The following is a 13,907-nucleotide window of genomic DNA, read 5'->3' on the forward strand; positions in this document are numbered from 1 at the left end:
GTCAGATAGTAACCTATCCGATGCACAGCGCCAGTTTGAGGATGTACAAACATTTTACCCTTAAGCATGTACCTGCAATTAACACAGGACAGACAAGGAAAGCAGCCAACACTAGGACTTGTTAGCGTTGTCTGTCTGCCTTTTTTCAATGTGCCCACATCAGCTTTCACTAATTGATCCTTTAAACTCCGGGACCTTCTATAGGACATTAAAGGGGGAGAGTGGAACTCTGCAATTGTATCATGGCAACCTTTTAATATGCCCCAGTGTCGTCGTATGATATTCCCTATATCCACACTCTGTTCAGAGTGTGTTGAGATAAAGGGAATCCTCATCATTTTGAAATGTTTTTTTCTTTTAAGGGTGTCCTCCTTATTTAGGTCCCTAGCCGCTTCCTTTTTTTCTTTAAGTAGTTAGTTGGATAACCCCGCCTCTGGAACTTATTTACCAATGTATCAAGAGTTTAGTCAAAAATCTTGGGGTCCGAGACATCACGTCTGGCCCTTAAAAACTGTGAATACGGCAAAGATCTTACCATTGGTCTGGGGTGATTACTACTATACGTCAACAGCGTGTTTCTGTCTGTGGGTTTGGTGAACAATTCCGTGTCCACCTTGCCCTCTGATAGAACCACGAGGGTGTCCAAAAATTGCATTTCAGTTTGTGAATAAACCAGTGTGAATTGGAGCGCACCATCTATCCCATTGAGAAACCTATGAAAATCATGGAGCCGCTTAACACTGCCAGTCCAGATGAGGAAGATGTCGTCTATGTACCGCCACCACGCCCTGTACACCGCTTGAGAAAGGCTCCTGTCTAGAGCCGAAACGTTGCGCATGTCCCACTGGGGTAAATAAAGACTTTTGTACTTTTTTACTTTCTGGAGTGCTGCCCATTTTTTATATTTATATATATATATATATATATAATCTCCAGATCCCAACAAAATACAGTCTATTAGATCTAAACTTCTAACCAACTCACATCAGTATCTGAACATTAGTATATATGTACATTTAGAGACTCATGCATAGAGACGCATCCATAAGCACGGAATTCAAGGAATTCAAAACCTGTGATGACCACGTGTAATTGAATTTCCTCATGCCAGCCCACACATATCTGCCAACACCCAGAACAAAGAATGGTCCTTGTCTTATGTATATACAGCTGTCAGGTGAATGTCTAATTTTGGGGGCCTCTACTCTAGTTGCCTAAGGTAAAATTGTATCCAGTGACCATCTAATATACCTCCAGCCACATAATCACTTGTTCTTTTCTGTCAGGTGAATGCCTAATTTTTGGGGCCTACACTGGCCTACAGTGAAATTGTTATCCACTGACCATCTAATATACCTCCAGCCACATAATCACTTGTTCTTTTCTGTCAGGTGAATGCCTAATTTTTGGGGCCTATACTCCACTGGCCTACAGAAAAATTGTTATTCAGTGACCACCTAATGTACTTCCAGCCACATAATCACTTGTTCTTTTCTGTCAGGTTAATGCCTAATTTATGGGGCCTGTTCTCCACTGGCCTACAGTAAAATTGTTATTCAGTGACCGCCTAATGTAACTCCAGCCACATAATCACTAGAGATGTCGCGAACATAAAATTTTCCGTTCACGAACGGCGAACGCGAATTTCTGCAAATGTTCGCGAACGGGCGAACCGCCATAGACTTCAATAGGCAAGTGAATTTTAAAACCCACAGGGACTCTTTCTAGCCACAGTAGTGATGGAAAAGTTGTTTCAAGGGGACTAACACCTGGACTGTGGCATGCCGGAGGGGTATCCATGGCAAAACTCCCATGGAAAATTACATAGTTGACGCAGAGTTGGATTTTAATCCATAAAGGGCATAAATCACCTAACAATCCCAAAATTTTTTGAACAACATGGTTTAAAACATCCAGTGTGTGTATGCGATCAGGTATGATGTTGTATCGATCAGGTAGTGTAAGGGTTACGCCCGCTTCACAGACATTGACAGATCAAACTCCACAAGGTTGGATACCAAGCTAGCCATGTCCCGTTGATGTCATTGAAGGTTTCTTCCTCCACCCAGCCACGTACAACACCAAGGGTCCCCGAAAGGTGAATTGAATCGATTTTTCGAACGGGGAGATGGGTAAAAAACGCTGGCTCCCTCCCCTTTGTTTGAATCCACGCCACGGTCACTGCGTCTGCGCCGTGCAATTTACTGTCACACCCGTGAGTGGTATTTTCTGTAGTACTATTCTCATCAGTTTAATCCCTGTATGGTCCCCAATCTGGGATCCATTTATTAAATAGATTTTTCGAACGGGGAGATAGTTAAAAAAAGCTGGCTCCCTCTCCTTTGTTTGAATCCATGCCACGGTCACTGCATCTGCGCCGTGCAATTTACTGTCACACCCGATATGAGTGGTATTTTCTGTAGTACTATTCTCATCAGTTTAATCCCTGTATGGTCCCCAATCTGGGATCCATTTATTAAATAGATTTTTCGAACGGGGAGATGGTTAAAAAAAGCTGGCTCCCTCTCCTTTGTTTGAATCCACGCCACGGTCACTGCATCTGCGCCGTGCAATTTACTGTCACACCCGATATGAGTGGTATTTTCTGTAGTACTATTCTCATCAGTTTAATCCCTGTATGGTCCCCAATCTGGGATCCATTTATTAAATGATTTTTCAAACGGGGAGATGGTTAAAAAAACTCTGGCTCCCTCCCCTTTGTTTGAATCCACGCCATGGTCACTGCGTCTGCGCCGTGCAATTTACTGTCACACCCGATATGAGTGGTATTTTCTGTAGTTCTCTCTTCTCATCAGTTTAATCCCTGTTACGTCCCCAATCTGGGGTCCATTTATTAAATTGATTTTTCGAATGGGGAGATGGTTAAAAAAACGCTGGCTCCCTCCCCTTTGTTTGAATCCACGCCACGGTCACTGCGTCTGCGCCGTGCAATTTACTGTTACACCCGTGAGTGGTATTTTCTGTAGTACTATTCTCATCAGTTTAATCCCTGTATGGTCCCCAATCTGGGATCCATTTGTTAAAATGATTTTTCGAACGGGGAGATAGTTAAAAAAACGCTGGCTCCCTCCCCTTTGTTTGAATCCACGCCACGGTCACTGCGTCTGCGCCGTGCAATTTACTGTCACACCCGATATGAGTGGTATTTTCTGTAGTACTATTCTCATCAGTTTAATCCCTGTTACGTCCCATATCAGGGATTGCCTTTTGTGAAAAAAAATTTAGGCCGGGTACCTTCGACTGCCTTCACCGTGACAGACCAAACTCTGATACACCAAACTGAATTGATTTTAGGAACCGGGAGATGGAAAAAGCAGCTTGGTCGGTCCTCTTACTCCCAAGTTGGGGCACTGCGCGTGCACGGAGCAATGTGCTGTGACACCCTATATGAGTGGTTTCTTAACTAGTACTATTCCTATCAGTTTAATCCCTGTTATGTCCCCTATCCGGGGACGTGTGTCAAATTGATTAACCATTGTCGAATTAACGAACCATTACGACATCCTGCAAAAATTTAGTTCTGAGCTTTGTACTTGCTTTGTATTGGAATTGATGGGGATTTTTTAAATTGTCTGCATTATTTCTAATAAACTATTAAGAGACTTTATTATGATTTTTTTATTTTATGTATTAAAAACAACTTAAAAAAAAAATTTAAAATAAAAATTATGTTTTTTCTATGAAAAATTATCCAGCCGATCGCTTTTGGTCTGATTATAATGAAGCAATGGCCTTATCATCTGGGGTGTGGCAACATTGCCAACACACTCATAGAGGTGATGATCGCTTCATTGTAATACGCAAGCCCCTTCACCACAACAAGGTAACGATCACAAAGGGGAATTGACACTTGTATGTGCCTTTTTTTTTTTGTTTGTTTTTGCAGCCACAGTGCAGCACCAGAGGCCAGAAAAATTAGGCATGTACACATGTCTGAAAAAAAATGTTATTGTTGCAGCCGCTGTTGTAGCAGCGGCCGTAAAAATTGATGTTTTCAAGGCAGAAAGGTGACTAAATTGCGGCTTGAACCCTAGTTGGTGGCGGAGAATTCACGAAAGTCATCCGGTATGCAGACATTAAATACAGCAGCGTGGGGACCATTTTGAGGCCAAGGCATGTCATCAGGCCTTTTTTTAGTCAAACGTATCCCCCACTGTCAGTCCCTTCGGGATCCATGCCTCATTCATCTTAATGAAGGCGAGGTCATCAACACTTTTTTGACCGAGGCGACTTCTTTTGTCAGTGACAATGCCTCCTGCTGCACTGAAGGTCCCTTCTGACAGGACACTTGAAGCGGGGCAGGCCAGAAGTTCTATCGCAAACTGGGATAGCTCAGGCCACAGGTCAAGCCTGCACACCCAGTAGTCAAGGGGTTCATCGCTCCTCAGAGTGTCAATATCTGCAGTTAAGGCGAGGTAGTCTGCTATCTGTCGGTCGAGTCGTTCTCAAAGGCTGGATCCCGAAGGGCTGTGGCGATGTGTAGGACTGAAAAAGCTCTGCATGTCCTCAATCAACAACACATCTGTAAAGCGTCCTGTCCTTGCCACCGTGGTCGTGGTAGGAGGAAGATTACTTTCACCTCTTCCCCTGTTAGATTCCCATTGTGCTGTGACATCCCCCTTATAAGCTGTGTAAAGCATATTTTTTAGTTTTGTTTTGAACTGCTGCATCCTTTCTGACTTTCGGTAATTTGGTAACATTTACGCCACTTTCTGCTTATACCGGGGGTCTAGTAGCGTGGCCACCCAGTACAGGTCGTTCTCCTTCATCCTTTTTATACGAGGGTCCCTCAACAGACATGACAGCATGAAAGACCCCATTTGCACAAGGTTGGATGCCGAGCTACTCATTTCCCGTTCCTCGTCCTCACTGATGTCATTGACGGTCTGTTCTTGACCCCAGCCACGTACAACACCACGGGTCCCAGATAGGTGACAACAACGAGCACCCTGGGATGCCTGCTGTGGTTTGTCTTCCTCCTCCTCAAAGCCACATTCCTCCTCTGACTCCTCTTCCTCATACTCCTCTTGCAGCGTTGCCGCAGGTCCGGCAAGCAATGATGACAAGGCTGTTTCTGGTGGTGATGGTGACCACAACTTTTCCTCTTCCTCTTCACGCTCATCTACAGCCTGATCCAGCACTCTTCGCAGGGCACACTCCAGGAAGAAAACAAATGGGATGAGGTCGCTGATGGTGCCTTCGGTGCGATTGACTAGGTTTGTCACCTCCTCAAAAGGACGCATGAGCCTACAGGCATTGCGCATGAGCGTCCAGTAACGTGGCAAAAAAATTCCCAGCTCCGCAGAGGCTGTCCTAGCACCCTGGTCATACAAAAACTCGTTGACTGATTTTTCTTGTTGGAGCAGGCGGTCGAACATTAGGAGTGTTGAATTCCAACGTGTCGGGCTGTCGCAAATCAAGCGCCTCACTGGCATGTTGTTTCGGCGCTGAATGTCTGAAAAGTGCGCCATGGCCGTGTAGGAACGCCTGAAATGGCCACACACCTTCCTGGCCTGCTTGAGGACGTCCTGTAAGCCTGGGTAGTTAGACACAAAGCGTTGTACGATGAGATTCAACACATGTGCCATGCACAGCACATGTGACGACTTGCCAAATTCAATGGCGCCAACAAATTGCTTCCATTGTCACACACCACTTTGCCGATCTCCAGTTGGTGCGGGGTCAGCCACTGATCCACCTGTGCGTTCAGGGCAGACAGGAGTGCTGGTCCGGTGTGGCTTTCTGCTTTCAGGCAAGTCAACCCCAAGACAGCGTGACACTGTCGTATCCGGGATGTGGAATAGCCCCTGGGGAGCTGGGGGGATTCAGTTGATGTGCAACCAGACGCCGCAGCAGAAGAGGACTCAGCCGAGAAGGTTATCGAAGAGGATGGAGTAGGAAGAGTAGAGGAGGTGGCAGTAGGCCTGCCTGCAAGTCGTGGCGGTGTCACCAACTCCGCTGCAGAGCCACGCATTCCATGCTTGGCAGCCATCAGCAGGTTGACCCAATGCGCAGTGTAGGTGATATACCTGCCCTGACCGTGCTTTGCAGACCAGGTATCAGTGGTCAGATGGACCCTTGCGCCAACACTGTATGCCAGAGATGCCATGACTTCCTTTTCAATCACTGAGTAGAGGTTTGGGATTGCCTTTTTTGAAAAAGAAAATTCATCCGGGTACCTTCCACTGTGGTGTCCCAATAGCGACTAATTTTTTGAAGGCCTCAGACTCCACCAGCTGGTATGGTAAAAGTTGGCGGGCTAAGAGTTCCGTCAAGCCAGCTGTCAGACGCCGGGCAAGGGGGTGACTCTGTGACATTGGCTTCCTATGCCCAAACATTTCCTTTACAGACACCTGACTGTGGGCAGATGAGATGGAACTGCTGAATGTGAGAGGCGGAGTGGCGGGTGGTTGAGAGGGGGCAAGGAGGACAGAAGTGGTTGACGTGGCTGAAGATGCTGGACCAGGAGGAGGATGGTGGCTTTGAGCTTGTGTGCTGCTTCTACTCGTCATCATGTGTTGATCCCATAACCGTTTGTGATGTGCGATCATGTGCCTTCGCAAAGCAGTTGTACCTAGGTGGGTGTTGGATTTCCCACGACTCAGTTTCTTTTGGCACAGGTTGCAAATGGCATCGCTGTTGTCAGAGGCAGACACACAAAAAAAATGCCACACTGCTGAGCTTTGCAATGACGGCATTCTGGTGGTGGCAACAGCATGCGTTGATTCGCGTGCTGTCTGGCTGACCCCGGGTGCCGATACATGCTGTCTGACTGTGCCACTAGCTCCTTGCGACGACCTCCCCCTGCTTCCAACTCGTCTCCTCCTTCTCTCTGTCTCCCCTTCTGAACTTTCCCCTTCTTCTTCATCTCTTCGAGCAGGCACCCACGTGGCATCCACGGACACATCGTCATCATCAACCACTTCACTTGTATCTGACACCTCAGCAAAGGAAGCAGCAGCGGGTACAACATCATCATCATCATCATCATCACACTGTACGTCCATGTGTGTAATGCTGCCTGACTGAGACATATCCCTGTTATCCCCATCCTCTGGCAATAATGGTTGCGCATCACTAATTTCATCCAACTGATGTGTAAATAACTCCTCTGAGGGATCAAGTGAAGCGGCTGTGGTGGCTGTGGTGGTAGTGGTGGTGGTGGCGGCGGGCGGGAGAGTGGTAACTTGAGAGCAGGTGACCAAAGCTGAGCTGGAGGAGGATGGTGCGTCAAGGTTCTTAGCGGAAGCTGTCGAAGATTGGGTGTCCTGTGTAAGCCATTCAACTATTTTCTCCGAATTTTTTGGGTTCAGGGTACGTGGCCTCTGAACACTGGGCATTATTCCAGGGCCAGTGGAAATCACAGCACGACGGCCCCTGTGGGGTGGCCTGCCTCTGCCTGTCATTTTTTATTAGATAAGTGTTACTATGCGTGCAAGGTACTGTGCCACCCTATATAAGTGGTGGGCAGTGGGCACAGTACAGTCTGTGTGGGCCTGACACACACTGGCTTGCAACTGTGATTATATCACAGAAAAAGATTAAATATAATTTTTTTTTATCTGCAAGGTATTTGAGTGAGAGACACCCTGTAACGGTATGAGTGGAGGCCTAGCCAGTGGCCACAATACAGTCTGTGTGGGCCTGACACACACTGGCTCGCAACTGTGATTATATCACAGAAAAAGATTAAATATAATTTTTTTTTATCTGCGAGGTATTTGTGAGTGAGTGACACTCTGTAACGGTATTTGTGGAGGCCTAGCCACTAGCCAGTGGCCACAATACAGTCTGTGTGGGCCTGACACACACTGGCTTGCAAATTTGATTAGATCACAGAAAAATATTAAATATAATTTTTTTTATCTGAAAGGTATTTGAGTGAGTGACACCCTGTAACGGTATGAGTGGAGTCCTAGCCAGTGGCCACAATACAGTCTGTGTGGGCCTGACACACACTGGCTCGCAACTGTGATTATATCACAGAAAAAGATTAAATATAATTTTTTTTTATCTGCGAGGTATTTGTGAGTGAGTGACACCCTGTAACGGTATAAGTGGAGGCCTAGCCACTAGTCAGTGGCCACAATACAGTCTGTGTGGGCCTGACACACACGGGCTTGCAAATGTGATTATATCACAGAAAAATATTAAATAGAATTTTTTTTTATCTGCGAGGTATTTTCTGTCACACCCTGTATGAATGGTGTGCACACTGTACTGTCTGTGACTGAGCTTGCAGCCTCTCACACACGGGCAGGCAACTGCAATATATATATATATATAAAAAATAAAAAAAATAAAGCAGACTGATGTACCAGCCCTGAAAAGGGCTTTTTGGGGTGCTGTCAGGACGCTGTCCTTACAGCAGATGAGTCTGTGGACACAGAACACTGCCCTAGCTAACGCTTTCCCTATTGAATCAGCAGCAGCACTGTCCCTCCTCTCACTGAGAATGCAGCTTCCGAATGAATCTAAAATGGATGCTGTCCAGGAGGTGGGAGGGTCTGGGAGGGAGGGTCTGCTGCTGATTGGCTGGAATGTGTCTGCTGACTGTGAGGTACAGGGTCAAAGTTTACTCAATGATGATGTATAGGGGGCGGACCGAACATCTAATATGTTCGCCCGCCGCGGCGAACGCGAACAAGCTATGTTCGCCGGGAACTATTCGCCGGCGAACTATTCGGGACATCACTAATAATACTTGTTTTTTTCTGTCAGGTGTTTGCCTAATTTTTGGGCCTATACTCCACTGGCTTACAGTAAAATTGTTATTCAGTGACTGCCTACTGTACCTCCAGCCACGTAATCACTTGTTCTTTTCTGTCAGATGATTGCCTAATTTTTGGGGCTTGTACTGGCCTACAGTAAAATTGTTATCCACTGACTGCCTAATATACCTCCAGCCACATAATCACTTCTTTTTTGTCAGGTGTATACCTAATTTTTTCGGCCTGTACTCCACTGGCTTACAGTAAAATTGTGATTCAGTGACCGCCTAATGTACCTCCAACCACATAATCACTTGTTCTTTTCTGTCAGGTGAATGCCTAATTTTTGGCGCTTGTACTGGCCTAAAGTAAAATTGGTATCCACTGACCGCCTAATATACCTCCAGCCACATCTTGTTCTTTTCTGTCAGGTAAATGCCTAATTTTTGGGGCCTGTACTCTACTGGCCTACAGAAAAAAAAAATTTAGTGACCGCCTAATGTACCTCCAGCCACATAATCACTTGTTCTTTTCTGTCAGGTGAATGCCTAATTTTTGGCGCTTGTACTGGCCTAAAGTAAAATTGTTATCCACTGACCGCCTAATATACCTCCAGCCACATAATCACTTGTTCTTTTCTGTCAGGTGAATGCAATAATCTTTGGGGCCTGTACGCTACTGGCCTACAGTAAAAATGTTATTCAGTGACCGCCTTATGTACCTCCAGCCACGTAATCACTTGTTCTTTTCTGTCAGGTGAATGCCTAATTTTTGGGACCTATATTGACCTACAGTAAAATTGTTATCCACTAACCGTCTAATATACCTCCAGCCACATAATCACTTGTTCTTTTCTGTCAGGTGAATGCCTAATTTTTGGAGCCTGTACTCCACTGCTCTACAGTGAATTTTTTATTCAGTGACCGCCTAATGTACCTCCAGCCACATAATCACTTATTCTTTTGTGTCAGATGAATGCCTAATTTTGAGGGCCTGTACTCCACTGGCCTACAGTAAAATTGTTATTCAATGACTGCCTAATGTACCTCCAGCCACATAAACACTTCTTCTTTTCTGTCAGGTGTATGCCTAATTTTTAGGGCCTGTACTTCACTGGCTTACAGTAAAATTGTTATTCAGTGACCGCCTAATGTACCTCCAACCACATAATTACCTGTTCTTTTCTGTCAGGTGATTGCTTAATTTTTGGGGCTTGTACTGGCCTACAGTAAAATTGTTATCCACTGACCGCCTAATATACCTCCAGCCACATCTTGTTCTTTTCTGTCAGGTAAATGCCTAATTTTTGGGGCCTGTACACTACTGGCCTACAGAAATTTTTTTGTTTAGTGACCGCCTAATGTACCTCCAGCCACATAATCACTTGCTCTTTTCTGTCAAGTGAATGCCTAATTTTTGGCGCTTGTACTGGCCTAAAGTAAAATTGTTATCCACTGACCGCCTAATATACCTCCAGCCACATAATCACTTGTTCTTTTCTGTCAGGTGAATGCAAAATCTTTGGGCCCTATACGCTACTCGCCTACAGTAAAAATGTTATTCAGTGACCGCCTTATGTACCTCCAGCCACGTAATCACTTGTTCTTTTCTGTCAGGTGAATGTCTAATTTTTGGGACCTATATTGGCCTTTAGTAAAATTGTTATCCACTGACCGTCTAATATACCTCCAGCCACATAATCACTTATTCTTTTCTGTCAGATGAATGCCTAATTTTGAGGGCCTGTACTCCACTGGCCTACAGTAAAATTGTTATTCAGTGACTGCCTAATGTACCTCCAGCCACATAATCACTTGTTCTTTTCTGTCAGGTGAATGCCTAATTTTTGGGGCCTATACTCCAATGGCCTACAGTCAAATTGTTATTTAGTGACCGCCTAATGTACCTCCAGCCACATAATCACTTGTTCTTTTCTGTCAGATGAATGCCTATTTTTTGGGGCCTGTACTGGCCTAAAGCAAAATTGTTATGCACTGACTGCCTAATGTACGTCCAGCCACATAATCACTTGTTCTTTTCTGTCAAGTGAATGCCTAATTTTTGGCGCTTGTACTGGCCTAAAGTAAAATTGTTATCCACTGACCGCCTAATATACCTCCAGCCACATAATCACTTGTTCTTTTCTGTCAGGTGAATGCAAAATCTTTGGGCCCTGTACGCTACTCGCCTACAGTAAAAATGTTATTCAGTGACCGCCTTATGTACCTCCAGCCACGTAATCACTTGTTCTTTTCTGTCAGGTGAATGCCTAATTTTTGGGACCTATATTGTTTAGTAAAATTGTTATCCACTAACCGTCTAATATACCTCCAGCCACATAATCACTTGTTCTTTTGTGTCAGATGAATGCCTAATTTTGAGGGCCTGTACTCCACTGGCCTACAGTAAAATTGTTATTCAGTGACTGCCTAATGTACCTCCAGCCACATAATCACTTGTTCTTTTCTGTCAGGTGAATGCCTAATTTTTGGGGCCTATACTCCACTTGCCTATAGTAAAATTGCTATTCAGTTACCGCCTAATGTACCTCCAGCCACATAATCACTGGTTCTTTTCTTTTAGGTGAATGTCTAATTTTTGGGGCCTATACTCCAATGGCCTACAGTCAAATTGTTATTTAGTGACCGCCTAATGTACCTCCAGCCACATAATCACTTGTTCTTTTCTGTCAGATGAATGCCTATTTTTTGGGCCTGTACTGGCCTAAAGCAAAATTGTTATCCACTGACTGCCTAATGTACCTCCAGCCACATAAGCACTGGTTCTTTTCTTTTAGGTGAATGTCTAATTTTTGGGGCCTATACTCCACTGGCCTACAGTAAAATTTTTATTAAGTGACCGCCTAATGTACCTCCAGCCACATTATCATTTGTTCTTTTCTGTCAGGTGAATGCCTAATTTTTGGGGCCTGTTCTGGCCTACAGTAAAATTGTTGTCTACTGACCATCTAATATTCCTCCAGCCACATAATCACTTGTTCTTTTCTGTCAGTTGAATGCATAATTTTTGGGGCCTATATTCTACTGGCCTACAGTAAAATTGTTATCCACTGACCATCTAATATTCCTCCAGACACATAATCACTTGTTCTATTCTGTCAGGTGAATGCCTAATTTTTGGGACCTATATTGGCCTACAGTAAAATTGTTATCCACTGACCGTCTAATATACCTCTAGCCACATAATCACTGGTTCTTTTCTGTCAGGTGAATGCCTAATTTTTGGAGCCTGTACTCCACTGCTCTACAGTGAATTTTTTATTCAGTGACCGCCTAATGTACCTACAGCCACATAATCACTTGTTCTTTTATGTCATGTGAATGCCTAATTTTTGGGGCCTATACTCCACTTTCCTATAGTAAAATTGTTATTCAGTGACCGCCTAATGTACCTCCAGCCACATAATCACTGGTTCTTTTCTTTTAGGTGAATGTCTAATTTTTGGGGCCTATACTCCAATGGCCTACAGTAAAATTGTTATTTAGTGACCTCCTAATGTACCTCCAGCCACATAATCACTTGTTCTTTTCTGTTAGGTGAATGCCTAATTTTTGGGGCCTGTACTGGCCTACAGTAAAATTGTTGTCCACTGACCGCCTAATATACCTCCAGCCACATAATCACTTGTTCTTTTCTGTCAGGTGAATGCCTAATTTTTGGGGCCTATATTCTACTGGCCTACAGTAAAATTGTTATCCACTGACGATCTAATATTCCTCCAGCCACATAATCACTTTTTGTTTTCTGTCAGGTGAATGCCTAATTTTTGGGGCCTGTACTCCACTGGTCTACAGTAAAATTGTTATTCAGTGACTACCTAATGTACATCTAGCCACACAATCACTTGTTCTTATCTGTCAGGCGAATGCTTAATTTTTGGGGCCTGTACTAACCTAAGATAAAATTGTTATCCACTGACCGTCAAATATACTTCAAGCCGCATAATCACTTGTTCTAATCTGTCAGGTGAATGCCTAATTTATGGGGCCTGTATTCCACAGTAAAATTGTTATACAGTGACCGTCTAATGTACTTCCAGCCACATAATCACTTGTTCTTTTCTGTCAGGTGGATGCCTAATTTTTGTGGCCTGTACTCCCGTGGCCTAAAATAAATAAAAATTCTATGCTCCAGCAGGGCACATTTTCTTAGAGTTTCCCTTTAAAACATATAAAAATGGCCCCTGATTAAAATACATATTTTTTGTGGGAATTTTTGCCATTGATCCCTCTCTGGTATGTCACTGTCCATGTTGTGGGACTATTTGTGCATTTCGAGTAAGTATTTGTTGGCTGCAAATATAACCTTAAGGGTTTTTTAGGTTCTTTTGCCATTAAAGTGAATGGGGCCCGCCACGAATACGTTCGCGAAATGTCCCGGCCGATGTTCGTCCATCACTAATCACCACCACAATATCTTCTAATCTGTTAGGCAAGAGAATGTTGCCCAACTGCTTTTACAATGTTACCTTCCTGTCTTTGATATGCTAACAAAGGACACACTGACCAAATGGCTTCTGAGCATACTGATAGCTCAATCGGCGAATATCACTGAATAATCTTGGTATATTCTGTATGCAATTATTAGGTATATGTGTGTGTTCATCGGACTAAGGGTCTGGCTGGGAACCATATTTTCCTGTAACACACCCACTCAGGGTAAATGATGCACAAGCACATTTGTGGTGCTTTTTTTGTTTCATATCTGAGAATCTCGGGTGCAAAAAACATTTTTACAGCAAAGGAGGCAATATGGACAATCACAATACGTTAGTAAATGCCTTCTATTAACTTTGTCTACATGATACATGTCATTGGCTGAAGTGAGACAACCTATTTAAGGGTGCCTAATGCCACTCGTATCAGCAGTGTACTGACACATTTGTAGATGAAGCATGTGGAAAGCATATTCGGGTATTTTTAGACCATTATGTGTATAGGCAGCATTACGCTCGTGTTCTTTCATTGAAGTCATTTGATTACTAGAGCCAATAAACAGTATTCCTGGAAAACTGTATTTAAATATGCCTTTCCAGCATTTGGTTATCAAAGTTAACAATTGTTGATTATGTAGTTTACAAATTTATAAAAATATATCTGCAGTCATAATCTACATAATGTCAATTTTGATAACAACATGCCTTTCTAGTATGTA

The 13,907-nt window shown here is 44.0% G+C and overlaps 1 protein-coding gene across 3 annotated transcripts in view; it reads left to right on the forward strand.

The window, feature by feature from the left end:
- Positions 1 to 13,907, forward strand: part of NPFFR2 (neuropeptide FF receptor 2) — a 387,038-nt gene that overhangs the window by 234,948 nt on the left and 138,183 nt on the right. The window lies entirely within an intron of this gene.

Source organism: Bufo bufo, chromosome 2, assembly GCF_905171765.1.
Source record: "Bufo bufo chromosome 2, aBufBuf1.1, whole genome shotgun sequence".
Taxonomy (NCBI): domain Eukaryota; kingdom Metazoa; phylum Chordata; class Amphibia; order Anura; family Bufonidae; genus Bufo; species Bufo bufo.